General features: G+C 43.7%; 1 protein-coding gene across 2 annotated transcripts in view; it reads right to left on the minus strand.

Annotated features, from left to right (window-relative positions):
* SEMA4B (semaphorin 4B) overlaps positions 1 to 15,202 on the minus strand; it is a 287,580-nt gene extending 272,378 nt beyond the window's left edge. The window contains exon 1 of one of the 2 annotated variants that reach the window (XM_075858142.1): positions 14,983 to 15,202. The gene's annotated coding sequence lies outside the window, so the exon portion shown is untranslated. The remainder of the gene's footprint in view (positions 1 to 14,982) is intronic. The other variant, XM_075858141.1, reaches the window with a different exon arrangement.
* Positions 15,203 to 16,899: the final 1,697 nt, after the last annotated feature.

Genomic DNA, 16,899 nt, shown 5'->3' on the forward strand with positions numbered 1-16,899 from the left:
AGTCTCCTAGTTTTGGCTTGTGCACTCAAGACTGATGCTTACTAAAGCAGAGTAGAAAATAACGGATAGTCACGCTCGTCCCTCTAAATGTTTGCAAGTTCTACTTGTTTGATGACCTTGCTGCGTTTTATTGGCAGAGTTTATGAGGCGTTCATACATGTGAGCTAGACAAAGTCTCCTCTTCAGCCAAAAAAATACGAGGCCCGAAAATAAGTTTTCTGAAAGCTATTTTATTTTCAATAAATAACTGGCTAGGATTGGTAACTGATGAAAACGGTCTATGACTGTTTTTCCTACTCTGAATCTCTTTCGGTGAATGTGCCCTTTGCAAAACTTGGTACTTAGATGTACAGAACTAAGTTTGTTGCTTGCACAAATCATCCGTATATCAGAATTATTTAACTGTGGTTTCATATCACTATAGGAAAACCTAACTCGTTGAGTTATAATGGTGTATAGCGGCAGCTTGCCTCTGTGTCTGCCACTCCGTCCTTTCAGGGTACCCCTGAATGAGCTGCTTTAAAGAGGCTCTGTCACCAGATTAAAAGGGCCCTATCTCCTACATAATCTGATTGGCGCTGTAATGTAGAGAAAACGATCATTTTTGAGGAAGTTATGAGCAATTTTAGATTTATGCTAATGAGTTTCTTAATGCCTAACTGGGCGTGTTTTTACTTTTGACCAAGAGGGCGTTGTGGATAGAAGTGTATGAGGCTGACCAATCAGTGACCAATCTGTTAGGGATCTGCCAGGTACTACGTCTAGGTATACTCCCGGGATTAATCAATCCACACCTGAGGCCAGACCTCTTAGACTGACACCGGCTCCCACCAACCAGGGTGGCAGGCTCAGGAGTGGGAGAGCCTATCGCGGCCTGGTCAGTTGGAGTTAGCTCCGCCCCCTGTCTATTATTACCTGCCGTGTTCTCTTCCTCAGTGCTTGTAATTCTTCTGGATTCCTGGCCCCACTGCTGCTTGCTCCAGCCTGCTTCTGCCGTGCTTCTGCCTTGCTGCAGTTCCGCTTAACCTGCTTCGCTTTGCCCCTGGCTTGCTTCCTTCTCCGTGCTCACGTTGGTATACTCCACTTCATCCTGGTCCTGACTACTCATTCACCGCTCCGTTTCCTCGCGGCGTTCCGTGGGCTACTGCCCCTTTCCTTGCGTGTTCCCTGTTTGTTCTCCCGTGCACTTAGACAGCGTAGGGACCGCCGCCCAGTTGTACCCCGTCGCCTAGGGCGGGTCGTTGCAAGTAGGCAGGGACAGGGCGGTGGGTAGATTAGGGCTCACTTTCCCTTCACCTCCTTCCTGCCATTACATAATTACAAGCCCATACCTAGTCTACCATTTCTCCTACGCTGACGCTATCATGGACCCCCTTGAGACCCTGACCCAGCAGTTGCAGGGCCTCTCCCTACAGGTCCAGACCCTGGCCCAGAGGGTCAACCAGGGTGATGCTGCCTTAGTAGTACCCCTCACCTCACCTCTAGAACCCGACCTCAAGTTACCTGACCGGTTCTCAGGGGACCGTAAGACGTTTCTCTCCTTCCGGGAGAGTTGCAGACTGTATTTCCGCCTAAAACCCCACTCCTCAGGTTCCGAGAACCAGCGGGTGGGTATCATCATATCCCGACTCCAGGAAGGGCCCCAAGAGTGGGCCTTCTCCTTGGCTCCTGACGCCCCTGAACTTTCCTCTGTTGATCGTTTTTTCTCTGCCCTCGGACTCATTTACGACGAGACTGACAGGACTGCTTTAGCCGAGAGTCAGCTGGTGACCTTACGTCAGGGTAGGAGACCGGTTGAGGAATACTGTTCTGATTTTAGAAAGTGGTGCGTAGCTTCTCGGTGGAACGACCCGGCCCTAAGGTGCCAGTTTAGGCTAGGATTATCTGACGCCCTGAAGGATCTGCTGGTTAGCTACCCCTCTTCTGACTCCCTTGACCAGGTTATGGCCCTAGCAGTACGACTTGACCGACGTCTCAGGGAACGTCAGCTTGAACGTTTCAATGTGCTCCCCTCTGACTTTTCTGCGATCCCCCCCGAGGTCCCGTCTCCTCGCCCCTCCACGGAGGACTCGGAGGTACCTATGCAACTCGGGGCCTCCATGTCCCCTCGACAACGTAGGGAGTTTCGCAGAATGAATGGTCTCTGCTTCTACTGTGGGGACAACAAGCATCTACTGAACACCTGTCCCAGGCGCAAGAATAAAAAGCCGGAAAACTTCCGCGCCTAAGTGATCATCGGGGAGGTCACTTGGGCGCACAGGTATTTCCCGTTAATGTGAAACGCAATAAAATGTTGCTTCCCTTTCAGGTCTCGTTTGCTGGCCGGTCTGCCACGGGCAGTGCTTTCGTGGATTCTGGCTCATCTGCTAATATCATGTCTGTGGAATTTGCTATGTCTCTAAAAATGCCTTTTATTGATTTACCTTATCCTATCCCTGTAGTAGGTATCGACTCCTCTTGCTAATGGTTATTTTACTCAGCATACTCCTGTTTTTGAACTCCTGGTTGGCTCCATGCATTTGGAGCAGTGCTCTGTACTGGTGATGCAGGGATTATCGTCTGATCTGGTATTAGGTCTTCCCTGGTTGCAGTTGCATAATCCCACGTTTGATTGGAATACTGGGGATCTCACCAAATGGGGTAGTGAATGTCTGATGTCATGTCTTTCTGTTAACTCTATTTCTCCCCGGGAGGAGGTAAACACGCTTCCTGAGTTTGTTCAGGACTTCGCCGATGTGTTTTCTAAGGAGGCCTCCGAGGTGTTGCCCCACCATAGAGATTACGATTGCTCCATCGATTTGGTGCCTGGTGCCAAGCTTCCTAAGGGTAGGATATTTAATCTTTCATGTCCTGAACGTGAAGCTATGAGGGTGTATATCCAAGAATGCCTGGCCAAGGGTTTCATTCGCCCCTCGACTTCTCCTGTAGGTGCTGGCTTCTTCTTCGTGGGGAAGAAGGATGGTGGTCTTAGGCCGTGCATTGATTATCGTAACCTGAATAAGGTCACCGTAAGGAACCAGTACCCACTTCCTTTGATTCCGGATCTTTTTAATCAGGTTCAGGGAGCCCAATGGTTTTCTAAGTTCGATCTACGGGGGGCATATAACCTTATCCGCATCAAAGAGGGGGATGAGTGGAAAACTGCGTTCAACACACCCGAGGGTCATTTCGAATACCTGGTCATGCCCTTTGGGTTGTGTAATGCCCCTGCTGTCTTCCAGAATTTTATTAATGAAATCCTGAGAGATTACCTGGGTAATTTTCTTGTTGTGTACCTTGATGACATACTGGTGTTTTCCAAAGACTGGTCCTCCCACGTGGAGCATGTCAGGAAGGTGCTCCAGGTCCTTCGGGAGAATAATCTGTTTGCTAAGACTGAAAAATGTGTCTTTGGGGTACAGGAGATACCATTTTTGGGTTAAATCCTCACTCCTCATGAATTCCGCATGGACCCTGCCAAGGTTCAGGCTGTGGCGGAATGGGTCCAACCTGCCTCCCTGAAGGCGTTACAGTGTTTTTTAGGGTTCGCAAACTATTACAGGAGATTTATTGCCAACTTCTCGGTCGTCGCTAAGCCTCTTACGGACCTTACTCGCAAGGGTGCTGATGTCCTCCATTGGCCCCCTGAGGCCGTCCAGGCCTTTGAGACCCTCAAGAAGTGCTTTATCTCGGCCCCCGTGCTGATTCAGCCCAACCAAGAGGAGCCATTTATTGTGGAGGTTGACGCATCCGAGGTGGGAGTGGCGGCCGTCTTGTCCCAGGGTACCAGCTCCCTCACCCATCTCCGCCCCTGTGCTTACTTCTCTAGGAAGTTTTCGCCCACGGAGAGTAACTATGATATTGGCAACCGCGAACTTCTAGCCATTAAATGGGCTTTTGAAGAGTGGCGGCACTTCCTGGAGGGGGCCAGACACCAGGTAACGGTCCTTACTGATCACAAGAATCTGGTTTTCCTAGAATCGGCCCGGAGGCTTAATCCTAGACAAGCTCGGTGGGCACTATTCTTTACCAGATTTAATTTCTTGGTTACCTATAGGGCTGGGTCCAAGAATATTAAGGCTGATGCTCTGTCACGTAGTTTCATGGCCAATCCTCCTTCCGAGAAGGATCCTGCTTGTATTTTACCCCCTGGTATAATCGTTTCTGCCACGGATTCTGATTTAGCTTCTGATATCGCGGCTGATCAGGGTTCAGCTCCCGGGAACGTCCCTGGGGACAAACTGTTTGTTCCCCTGCAATACCGGCTAAGGGTACTCAGGGAAAACCATGACTCCGCTCTATCTGGTCATCCTGGCATCATGGGCACCAAACACCTCATTACCAGAAACTATTGGTGGCCTGGGTTGCCTAAAGACGTTAGGGCTTACGTCGCCGCTTGTGAGGTTTGCGCTAGGTCCAAAACCCCTAGCTCCCGACCTGCGGGCCTACTATGTTCCTTGCCCATTCCCCAGAGACCTTGGACCCATATCTCCATGGATTTTATCACCGATTTGCCCCCATCTCAGGGCAAGTCGGTGGTGTGGGTGGTAATAGACCGCTTCAGCAAGATGTGCCACTTTGTGCCCCTTAAGAAGCTACCTAACGCCAAGACGTTAGCTTCTTTATTTGTGAAACATATCCTGCGTCTCCATGGGGCCCCTGTCAATATCGTTTCTGACAGAGGGGTACAATTTGTTTCCTTATTTTGGAGAGCTTTTTGTAAAAAGTTGGAGATTGATCTGTCCTTCTCCTCCGCCTTCCATCCCGAAACTAATGGCCAAACGGAAAGGACTAACCAATCCCTGGAACAATATTTAAGGTGTTTCATCTCTGACTGTCAATTCGATTGGGTCTCATTCCTTCCCCTTGCTGAATTTTCCCTGAATAACCGGGTCAGTAACTCGTCAGGGGTCTCCCCGTTTTTCTGTAATTTCGGGTTTAACCCAAGGTTCTCCTCCGTTTCCCCTGGTTGTTCCAATAATCCTGAGGTAGAGGATGTTCATCGGGAACTGTGCACAGTCTGGGCACAGGTTCAGAAGAACCTAGAGGCGTCCCAGAGCGCACAAAAGATTCAGGCTGATAGTAGACGTTCTGCTAACCCCCGGTTTGTCGTCGGGGATTTGGTCTGGTTGTCGTCCAGGAACTTGCGCCTTAAGGTCCCGTCCAGGAAGTTTCCTCCCCGATTTATTGGACCTTATAAGATCATTGAAGTCCTCAACCCTGTATCCTTCCGTCTGGAGCTGCCCCCATCCTTTTGCATACATGACGTCTTCCATGCCTCCCTCCTTAAACGCTGCTCCCCGTCCTGGTCCCCCTCGAGGAAACCTCCTGTTCCCGTTCTCACCCCTGAGGGGGTGGAATTCGAGGTGGCCAAGATTATGGACAGTAGGATGGTCCAGAGCTCCCTCCAGTACCTGGTCCATTGGAGAGGATACGGGCCGGAGGAGAGGACTTGGGTACCTGCTCGTGATGTTCACGCTGGGGTATTGATCAGGAGGTTCCACCTTCTCTTCCCTACTAAACCGGGTCCTCTTAGTAAGGGTCCGGTGGCCCCTCATAAAAGGGGGAGTACTGTTAGGGATCTGCCAGGTACTACGTCTAGGTATACTCCTGGGATTAATCAATCCACACCTGAGGCCAGACCTCTTAGACTGACACCGGCTCCCACCAACCAGGGTGGCAGGCTCAGGAGTGGGAGAGCCTATCGCGGCCTGGTCAGTTGGAGTTAGCTCCGCCCCCTGTCCATTATTACCTGCCGTGTTCTCTTCCTCAGTGCTTGTAATTCTTCTGGATTCCTGGCCCCACTGCTGCTTGCTCCAGCCTGCTTCTGCCGTGCTTCTGCCTTGCTGCAGTTCCGCTTAACCTGCTTCGCTTTGCCCCTGGCTTGCTTCCTTCTCTGTGCTCACGTTGGTATACTCCACTTCATCCTGGTCCTGACTACTCATTCACCGCTCCGTTTCCTCGCGGCGTTCCGTGGGCTACTGCCCCTTCCCTTGCGTGTTCCCTGTTTGTTCTCCCGTGCACTTAGACAGCGTAGGGACCGCCGCCCAGTTGTACCCCGTCGCCTAGGGCGGGTCGTTGCAAGTAGGCAGGGACAGGGCGGTGGGTAGATTAGGGCTCACTTTCCCTTCACCTCCTTCCTGCAATTACACAATCAGTGACCAATGAGCGTCATACACTTCTCTCCATTCATGTCAATTTGTACAATTTTCCTAAAATTTCAAAAACTTCCATTGATTGTATCTAAGGAACAAGTTTGATGTGCTTCCGTTGTTTGATCCTGATGTGCCTAAGGGTATGTGCACACGCTAGCTGGCTTTTACGGCTGAAATGACAGACTGTTTTCAGGAGAAAACAGCTGCCTCGTTTCAGCCGTAATTGCTCCTCCTCGTATTTTGCGAGGCTTCTCTGATAGCCGTAAATTTTGAGCTGTGCTTCATTGAGTTCAATGAAGTACGGCTCAAATTATGTCTGAAAGAAGTGTCCTGCATATAATGTATATAAGTGTCCTGCATATAATGTATATAAGTGTCCTGCATATAATGTATATAAGTGTTCTGCATATAATGTATATAAGTGTCATGCATATAATGTATATAAGTGTCCTGCATATAATGTATATAAGTGTCCTGCACTGCTTTTTTACGCGTTGTCGTTTGACAGCTGTCAAACGACGACGCGTAAATGAATGGGCAGATGTTTGCCGACGTATTGTAGCCCTATTTTCAGACGTAAAACGAGGCATAATACGCCTCGTTTACATCTGAAAATAGGTCGTGTGAACCCAGCCTTAGTAGTTTGATCTTGAAATTTAACTTAAATCATGTACATTGTCAAATGTAAGCTTATGTTCACATGACAAACTAAAAATGGGTGTAAAATATGGAGCTGTTTTCAAGGGAAAACAGCCTCTGATTTTCAGCCGTTTTTAAAGCATCAAGCGTTTTTTGATGCGTTTTTTACTGATGTTTTTGGAGCTGTTTTTCTATTGACATAATGAAAAATGGCTCAAGAAGTGACATGCACTTTTTCTTACCGGGTTTTATTTACGCGCCGTTTTATCAAACGGGCGCGTAAAAAAAACGTCCCGTCGGAACAAAATGCTGTTTTTCCCATTGAAATCAATGGGCAGATGTTTGGAGGCATTCAGCTTCCGTATATTCAGCCATTTTTCGGGCGTTTACGGCCCAAAAAAACTGATGAAAATAAGCCGTGTGAACATACCCTAAGGTCATGTTCAGACGTGGCGGAATTTTTCCGCTGCAAATGTTGGTACAGATTCGGGGGAATTACGCAACGAATCTGCACCAACATTTGCATATTTGACAGGTAATTCAGACATTGCGAATATCACAGCGGACTTGCCACAGATTTCGTTTTTGCATTGCAAAGGCTGAAATCCGCAGTGAAATTTCGCTTCTCCGCAACATAATGAGCATGCTGCGGAGGGAAAATTCTGCACCGCAGCCTAATTTCCGCACAGTTATTTTCCGCAACATCTGAACTAAGTTTCCTAGAAATGTATACAGTAAATGTAAAAAACAGCTGTTGCAGAATTCCACTGCGGAATGTCCGCAGCGGAATTCCACAGCAATTCCGCCACGTCTGAACCTGCCCTAATAGTTACATGCTTCTCTGCCACAGTAAAAAAAAATTTTGGGCAAAACATGCCCCAGACTGATAATAGTGCAGCATTAAAGAGTTGTCCTTGAAAATGTCTTATTTGTACTGTATCTGTAACAAAGGAGAGAATTCTTACACTAATATTATTTGAGGTATATAAAGAACAACTTGGCACTAGGTGAAGGACAGGTGGGGGGGGGGGGACGGACACACAAGTTTTCTATTTAGTATATCCGCTGCAGTTATTAAAAGGTTGGAGGACAAAAAAAGAAACATTTCTGGAGTTTCTCAGAAATTAAAATATGTGAGATAAAGTGATCATGGGTGCAGACATTTATCTGGATTTACTGCTGGCAATCCCATTGAATATCAGTACAGTCGTTCTCTTTCCAGCCTGAAATGGCTGCTTTCAGGGAACAATAGATTATTCAATATTCAACTGCAAAATTATTTGTCATTTAGTGAGTATTGCAAATGAGCAAAATACCTACTTCTCAATACCAGTGTTCTGATGGATATATTGACCTTGACCGTGACATTAATCAACTGTTAGGCAGTTTCCAATGTCTGCAATATAGTAGAGCATCCGTATAATGCACATGACCGTATTACAGCACCATGCAGCAAGCGTATATATAGTGCCGATATCAGGATCAGGTCCTGTCCTGTGAGTTCAGGAAAGGCTTTCCGTATATATCACAGCATGTGATCCAATCCCATTTTTAGTGCTAAGTATATGACTCGTAATACGGTCGTGTGCATGAGCCCTAGGAGAAATATTCTATCGGAGTTCATTTTAAATACATTGACCCATATGTATCAAAGCAGTTGTGGCTATTTTGGCTTTGTTCTCCAAATTAGTGTTAACCATTTGCGCCAGAATGTAAAGGTAAAAGCGGAGTAAAAAGTGGGCATGGCTTACTGATTGTTAAGGTCATAGACACATTTTTTAAAAATTGCATATCTGCGCCGTACAGACAGAAAAATAGAAAAAGTTCTATACTTTAAGCCAATGTGAAAAAGTTAGGTTAATTTTACAAACATAGTAAATTTGTTGCAATATATGTCACTACCTTTATACACTGGCTAAAATTATGCCGCTTTAAAAACATGTGGACCAGTGTTAGGGTATGTTCACACACCAACGCCAATTACGTCTGAAATTACAGAGCTGTTTTCAGGCGAAAACAGCAGCTCCTGAATTTCAGACGTTTTGACAAGTGCACACGTTTTTTGCTGCGTCTTTTACGGACGTAATTGGAGCTGGTTTTCATTGGAGTAAATGAAAAACGGCTCCAATTACGTCCCAAGAAATAACATGCACTTCTTTGAGGCGGGCGTCTTTTTACGCGCCGTCTTTTGACAGCGGCGCGTTAAAAAAAAAGCCTGTCTGCACAGAACACCGTAAGACCCATTGAATTCAATGGGCAGATGTTTGCAGACGGGTTGGAGTCGTTTTTTCGGGCGTAATTTCAGGCGTAAAACGCCTGAATTATGTTCATAAATGGGGCGTGTGAACATACCCTTACAGGGCACGACATTAAACAAGATTATATTACTATTTAGCAATGTTACTAAGGTCGTGCCTGTGACAACCTCTTCAGTTTACTACAGATGTCACCATGGATAAATAAAATATAGTATGTGAGTATGGCCGCTCTGATGACATTTTAAGATGGCTGCTCAGAAAGGATAACTGAGCACAAAGCAGTTGTGGAATAATGTCGTTTATATGGAGTTACCTTTTAATAAAAATAAAAAAATACAAAACTTTAGTCATGAGGTAAAGTTTGCCTTGAATTGGTAAACAGATGGCTGGAAACACCCAAATATTGCGCTACCCTATTTTTGCCTGAAAACAACAGCACAATAACATTACAGAAGCGTTAAGATAATTACTTAGCAACCAGACCTCGCTACTGACACCATTGCGCAAATTGCAGAAAATTGCTCTTTCTCGGCAGGAATCTCACTGTGATCCCTTTGGAATATATCCCCGGTTCCTCTGTTCAGAGCGTTAGTCGATGCAATACATTTACACAATAAAGCTGACTGCCATTCCAGCAAATTTTGTGTGAATACCAGCAATCTGTCTGCTAGGTTGCTGGAATGGCGCATACTATTATTGGTTGCCTGCACTTACTCAGCAGATAACACAATTCTTTTAGCAGCGAAATGATGCTTTTGATCATATATTTCGCATGAATTTCTATAATAATTTGGAAAATGTGGCCAGCCTTAAATTTTAGCTAAATCTGCAGTTCCTGCTCAAGCTTGAAGGAGTTCTACCACAGAGAAAATATATTTGCAGTAATAACATGTAAATACAAGTAAATGTGTGGGCTCCATTATTATTTTTTTGTCTAGAAAACAGTAGTAATAATTTATTATATTTTTAGTACAGTATTTTATAGTAGAAGATATAATCACTAGAACATAGTAGGAGTTGGTGCTCTATTTCTTTAGTACAGAGCACTCACCCGCAGCCTGCTGCAAACACTGGTGGGATCAGTCTGTATACAGCTGTGGACAGGTCAAATTCAGGGATAGATATGAAACAATGCACTGACCCCTACTAATGGAAAACAGATCATTTCTATTGATGTTTGCTAATTATATAAAATAAAACTACAAAGAGGTCCACTTAAAGGCTATGTAAACCTTTGAAAGGCAAATTTGTGTTTTTTTAATAAAAAGGTCAGTCAGTGTGATTAGTGCAACTTTGTAAATACTTTTAATTAAAAATTTGTTTCTCTTTTTGAGATACAGCTGCTCTGTATTCTCTATACAGAGCAGCTGTATATTTCGCTAAATCCTGCTCCCGTCAGGTCCGCAAGACTAAGGGTATGTTCACACGACAGCGTCCGTAACGGCTGAAATTACGGGGATGTTTTCAGGAGAAAACATCCCCGTAATTTCAGCCGTAACGGCATGTGCAGGCGCTTGAACGCCGCGTCCATTACGGACGTAACTGGCGCTGCTTTTCATTGGAGTCAATGAATAACGGCTCCAATTACGCCCCAAGAAGTGACAGGTCACTTCTTTGATGCGGGCGTCTATTTACGCGCCGTCATTTGACAGCGGCGCGTAAATATACGCCACGTGTGAACAGACAAACGTCAGCCCATTGCTTTCAATGGACAGATGTTTGTCAACGCTTTCAAGCCGCATTTTTCGGACGTAATTTGGGGCAAAAATGCCCGAATTACGTCCGTAATTAGTGTGTGTGAACATACCCTAAAGGGTTCAGTGACAGCGGGTCCTGCATGTCTCTGACACACAGGATCCATCTGTTATCCACAACATCTAAGTTCATAATGTGATAGATTACAGGTGTCAGAGACATGCAGGACCCGCTGTCATTGAACCTGTCAGGTCCGCGGGATTGACAGGTTCAGGAAAAAGGGAACAATACAGTTGCTCTGTATAGAGAGTACAGAGCAGCTGTATCTCAAAAAGTAAAAATAATTTTTAATAAAAACTATTTAGAAAGTTGCACTAATCACACTGACTGACCTTTTTATTTTTTTTAAAAAACATAGGCATGATGGATCACAGTTACTAAGAGCTGTTTCCATGTCCCCCCTGGACTACAATGGTGAGAGCCCATGTACACAAGAGACAGTTTCTGCCAGAAACCAGTGCCCGGGCTCTTATATTCAATATATATATATATATATATATATATATATATATATATATATATATATATATATATATACAATCAATGGAGGTCGATAGCAGGTGGGTCTTGCAGGACCCGCTGTCACCAAAGTCGTCAGTCCTGCTGACCTGACGGATTCGAGTTTCAGTGCAAGATACCGCTTCTTTGTATCCAGGATTCATAGGGGCTGTATCTCAAAAAGTAAACATATTTTTTTAAATAAAAACAATTACAAAATTACATTAAAGACACTGTTTCAGTATTTTTAAAAAGTCTTCAAAGGTTCACTTAGCCCTTCTTTAATTGTCCAATAATCTTATAATGCTGTGATAAATTAATTCTAATATATACATTTTTCTGAATAAAAAACTTTTTTTTAATACCCCTATACTTTGTCTGTAAGATGACTGGCCGTAGAATAACTTGCAATAAGTCACCTGAACTAGTACTATAAATTCTTGGACTTCCTAGCAGGTGTGTTATTCCACTATTTGACAGCTAGTTTTTGGGTATGATTGTGTAAGGAAGGATTTCTTCATGGTGTGATTCTAAGGCCCCAGTCCACAACAAATCTGGACTATTATTTAAATGGATTAAAGCATCATACCTTGGGGTGAAGTGAAAAACAGTAGCTCCGTCCTTAGTCAACCATTGTTCACAAAGTTTGCATTGCTGTTGAAGCCCTTGTATTCATAGTGTATATTACCATAATGGCTGTAATCCATGTTTAGCTTGACATAGTGAATGCAGATATAATCTACCGGAGCACCACTGGGATTCAAGAGCAGGTTGTCAGCACTTAGATGTTGGGAAATCACATTTCCCACCATTGCTATTGCAGAGTATCAGCTACTGTATACTGCAGCATGTATTCTGCCTATGTATACAATTGATATGTAAAACCAAAGGTAAACCAACGCAGAAGAATATCAGGTAACATGTGGACCCATAGAACATCTAAAAATGGAGTCCGCACTTCACCATAACCATCTTCAATAGCAAATGAGCTCAGGATATATAAAGCGTATGTTTATTTTGGTCTCCACTTCTTCCCCTGTGTCTTTTCCTTTCTTCGGTTTTCATTAGAGATGCAGAGATCTGCATTTAATTTGCCATTGTCCCTTTTACTCCCTTTTTTTAAAATTATCCAGTGATATAACGTGCTGCACTTTACTTCTTAGTGGAGATATGGTCACTTAGCAATTGTCATGCCATGAAAGTAACTATTGCCGTAGCACCCATAGCAGCTGCTATGGGGCCCAGAAGTTGAGGGGTGTCCACTCAGGTGCACAACTACGTGGGTTATCTGATGTATGGCGCTATTATCGATACCTTTAATTGTTACTGTTTCAGTTTCTTGTCACTAGGTGGTGGGGGCACAACTCATTTGCTATGGGGCCCTATGACTTCTAGTTTTGCCCATGACAGCTGCGATGCCTGGTACGCTAGTAGTTATACTGAGGGCTTTTGCTTTAATAAAGGTTGCATATCCCTCTTAGATTGCTACAATAAATTAAGGTCAGTGAGATAACTCCAAAGTTATACTTATGGGAACGCAGAATATAACGCAACATATGTAGACATAGACATGACGATAATGTGGCTGGTTTAATTGTGGTTTAGTTGTTGGAATAATAATCTTTGCGTCTATTGTAATAATCTGATTATTTTGGACTGATAGAAATCTGTTCCACTGGTCAAAAAAATCTATTTGTCCTACCTAAAAGTTATCCCTGGTTGCTAATTGTTCACACGCTTAACAAAAAACATCTGAAATTACGGAGCTGTTTTCAGAGAAACACGTCGCGGTAATCATAGTGTTCAATAGAAAATCAGCACCAAAAAACGCCTCAAGAAGTGACATGCTACTTCTTTTTACGGAGCGTCTTTTTACGCTCCGTTTTTTAAAACAGAGGCGTAAAAAGACGCCCCGTATGAACTAAATGCTGTTTTTCCCATTGATTTCAATGGGCAGATGTTTGTAGGCGTTCAGCTTCCGTTTTTTCAGGCGTTTTTCGAGGCGTAAACACCCCAAAATACACCTGAAAACACTGCATGTGAACATACCCTAAAAGTGTGATAACAGAAGATCTGACCTCTGGGAAACTCCCCCCCCCCACCATTCTAAGAACTTTCTAGCAGGTAAATGGCTGCATATGTATATTCATTCTAAATTCGTCTATGGGAAATACGAAAGTACATTCTCAATTAGATGTTTCCGTATCTAGATATTTTTGTATCTCACATTGACTTTAATGGAGGGGATCAGGGATTGGGCAACGTTCTCTGGATCAGTGGGGGTCCTAGTGGTCAGTCAATGGCATATAGATAGTGGAAATGCCAAAAAATTGATATTGTCATATGTTCAAAATACCTAGAAGTAAAATAAAATCTTCGTTTTTAAAATTGTTATATTATTCATATTTTTACACACTCTTTATATGATAGTAAATACTTTAGAGCTAAATATCAGAAAATAATAAAAGCCCCTTTAACTGGCAGCCGGGGATCGGTTACAGGGTCAGAGTTAGGGTGAGCAGAGAGTAGTCATGTCAGCAAGACGGTTGTAGAAATAGCAGCGTATGTTTTTAAAGGACTTCTGGAATCCAATACCCCACCCTCCCCTCTACTGGTTTTTGTTCCAGCTCTCTCCATGGTTACCGCACCTGACATGGAGAACAGCATGAGAGCTTCTGTAGAACAGCAGCCCTTAAATCGAGACAGCAGAAAACCCAGGAATTCCCTTCCTTCACTTGACACATATCTAATGCAGCTTTATTGGAAATGATAACGGCAGAATTATTCTTCTATACCCGCCTTGTATACTTTTATATTCCCCCTGCATTGAATCTGTTGCTGGAAAATGAGGTGACAATGTAATGAGCGGTCATTAATTCATTCATCTCTTAATGCTGTTTTAATAATAAAGGGGATTCACCCGTTCTCCACTAGGAAATCCTTCTTATATGATCTTATTGCACAGCCACCCCATTGGCTTATAAAGAGTTATGTTCCATTAAGTTACAATGAACTGTATTAAAACAGACAAGCGTAGCTGAAATTTACTAATACAAATCTTGGAAAGGAGAAAAAAAGGAGACTTGCTACAAAATGCACAACATGAATCATAGGAATATGAATAATATTAGTGTAATGCTACATAAAATATAATAATACATTGTAGCAATCCTTCCGAGATATCAGACAGGTTTATATACAGAACTCCATCTGTGGGATTCCACTGTTCATCATGGGAGGTGCAGCTCAGCATCACTTGGGTTACCGAAACATGATTATACCAGGGTTAGACAATGCCACATTTCATTTTTGCATATTTATTTATTAGACCTAGAGAATAACAAATAATACTGTTTGGTATTTTCTAAATGTGCAGTGTATCGAAATTGTAATAAAAGAAAAATGTCAAATCAATGGGCAACCTGAATGTAAACGTGATGCATATTATCCATTCATTTGCATTTTATCCAGTAACACATTACAGCTTACTTTATCCAAGTGTAGTAAAAGTGATCATGAGAAAAATGACTGTATACAGGTGCACCCTCATGTATATTATGTATGGTGGCTGTCATGTATTCATAGATTTACTACAACCTATCTGCATATAAAGGGATACCTGCTATTAATGCATGAACATAGGGGAGCTAATAGCATGGAATAATTGCATGTAAAGAAAGAATGATAGATTTTCTTACCAGCCACATGCTGCTTCATACCATAGGTGATTTCGTAATTCCAGGTGAGGAGGATAGGTGAAGAGTGATGGCGTGGTGAGCCAACCTGATCTACAGATGAAAACCTCTTCAGCAGGTGAGAGGGGAAAAAGACAAGAGAAGATGGGTTGGGCTGCTGGCGAAACACATTACACTAAGGAAGGCTTGTGTTAAACTACCAGTCTAATGGTGAAGAAGGGAGGTGGAGAGGCAGGGAGGAGGGGACAAGGGATTGTCTCTCCGTGAATCTATATAACATGCTTTTCCTTGATGCTCCTTTGGGATTCTGAAGCATGGCAGACCCTTTCATTGCTGTAGTGATGTAGAATAGACAGCAGGAAGATACACACTGATGATTTCATGTGTACTAGAGTAAGTAGTGTGCAAAAAAAGGCAAAAGCTAGGTATTCTTCTCATACAGACAAACCCTATGGTGACTGTAAATGTTGAGATGTTACAGTACAATATTTTTCAATCATCACTTTCTGCAATGAACCTATACACAACGCTGGTACCACCAAGGGAGTCTATAAACCCAGCTTTATTGGCCAACCCTTGGGACCCAGAGAGATGTACCCGGGTGGCACTGTAGACTAGTAGGCACTCTAATTATAACATTGGATATTGACACTTTACTGGCATGTGGACAACAAAGATGTCCTGAAGAGTTCATCTAATCCAGAACTGCTTATGTAATATATTGAACAGTTCCACATCACAGCTTGTAATCCAGGGGTTTGGGTGTGGTTATATGTCGGGGCTCCACTATATATGAATGTAGAAGTAAAGTTGTAGATGAGATGATCACAGTAGTTGAGATGAGGCCGTTGCAGGTGAAACAAGAACTTTTTTTCCTACGCAAGAGTGCGGTACTTTTCTTTGAAAAGTTCTCTTGAGGTAGTAGAATCAATAGCAAACAGTTGTTGAAACTAGCTGACTATTAACCGGAGTAGGGGATAAAGGAATATGTTACTGATCCACCAAGGTTGGGTTACTCTGCCATCCTACAGTACCACTATGGCTCCTCGCTGCCACAGCCTGCCCCACCTTCACGCAACCTAGTTATTAACCAGTCGCTTGGCTTACATGTGCCCTGCAACTTCGTGGTTGCTATGACACTAATTATCATGGAATAGCCCAACCATCCACGGGTCTGAACGGGCAACATACACAACCCCAAACTCAGCGCAACAAGAGTGTTACACAGTATGGTCCCAGACCACTAGGTGGTATACGCTGTCCAGTTCACTCTTTGGGTATGGTCACACGGGCTATTTTCAGCCCTTTTTCGGGCCGTAATCGTCCCAAAAAACGGCAGAAAAATCGGAAGGAGAACGCCTACAAACATCTGGCCATTCATTTCAATGGGAAATACGGCGTTCCGTTCCGATGTGGCGTTATTTTACGCCTCATTTTCAAATAACGGCGCATAAAAAACCACCTTGTAAAAAGAAGTGCATGTCACTTGAGCCGTTTTTGGAGCCGTTTTTCATTGACTCAATAGAAAAACAGCTCCAAAAACGTCCGTAAAAAAACGCTTGATGCTTAAAAAATGGCTAAAAATCAGGAGCTGTTTTCCCTTTAAAACAGCTCTGTATTTTCAGACATTTTTGTTAAGCGTGTGAACATAGCCTTTGAGTTGCAGGAGGCGGGTTATCAAATATAATATGTCTTGTCTCTACGCATTTCTGTGGCTTGACTAGAATCCACTATTCTCCATTATTTTGCACTTGTTACAGAACTCTCTCACTTCCTTTACTTAGGTCCCAGTCCTTGCATTTTTGGTGGGGGGGTTTTCCCCAGAAAAAAGCATGTGTTGCAACGGGAAATCTATCTATCACATGATCCTTGAATCACATGATTTGTAATGAGAAAAATGCCATCTAAAAAAGCCGCCTA

The sequence above is a fragment of the Rhinoderma darwinii genome, chromosome 3 (assembly GCF_050947455.1).
Source record: "Rhinoderma darwinii isolate aRhiDar2 chromosome 3, aRhiDar2.hap1, whole genome shotgun sequence".
Lineage (NCBI taxonomy): Eukaryota > Metazoa > Chordata > Amphibia > Anura > Rhinodermatidae > Rhinoderma > Rhinoderma darwinii.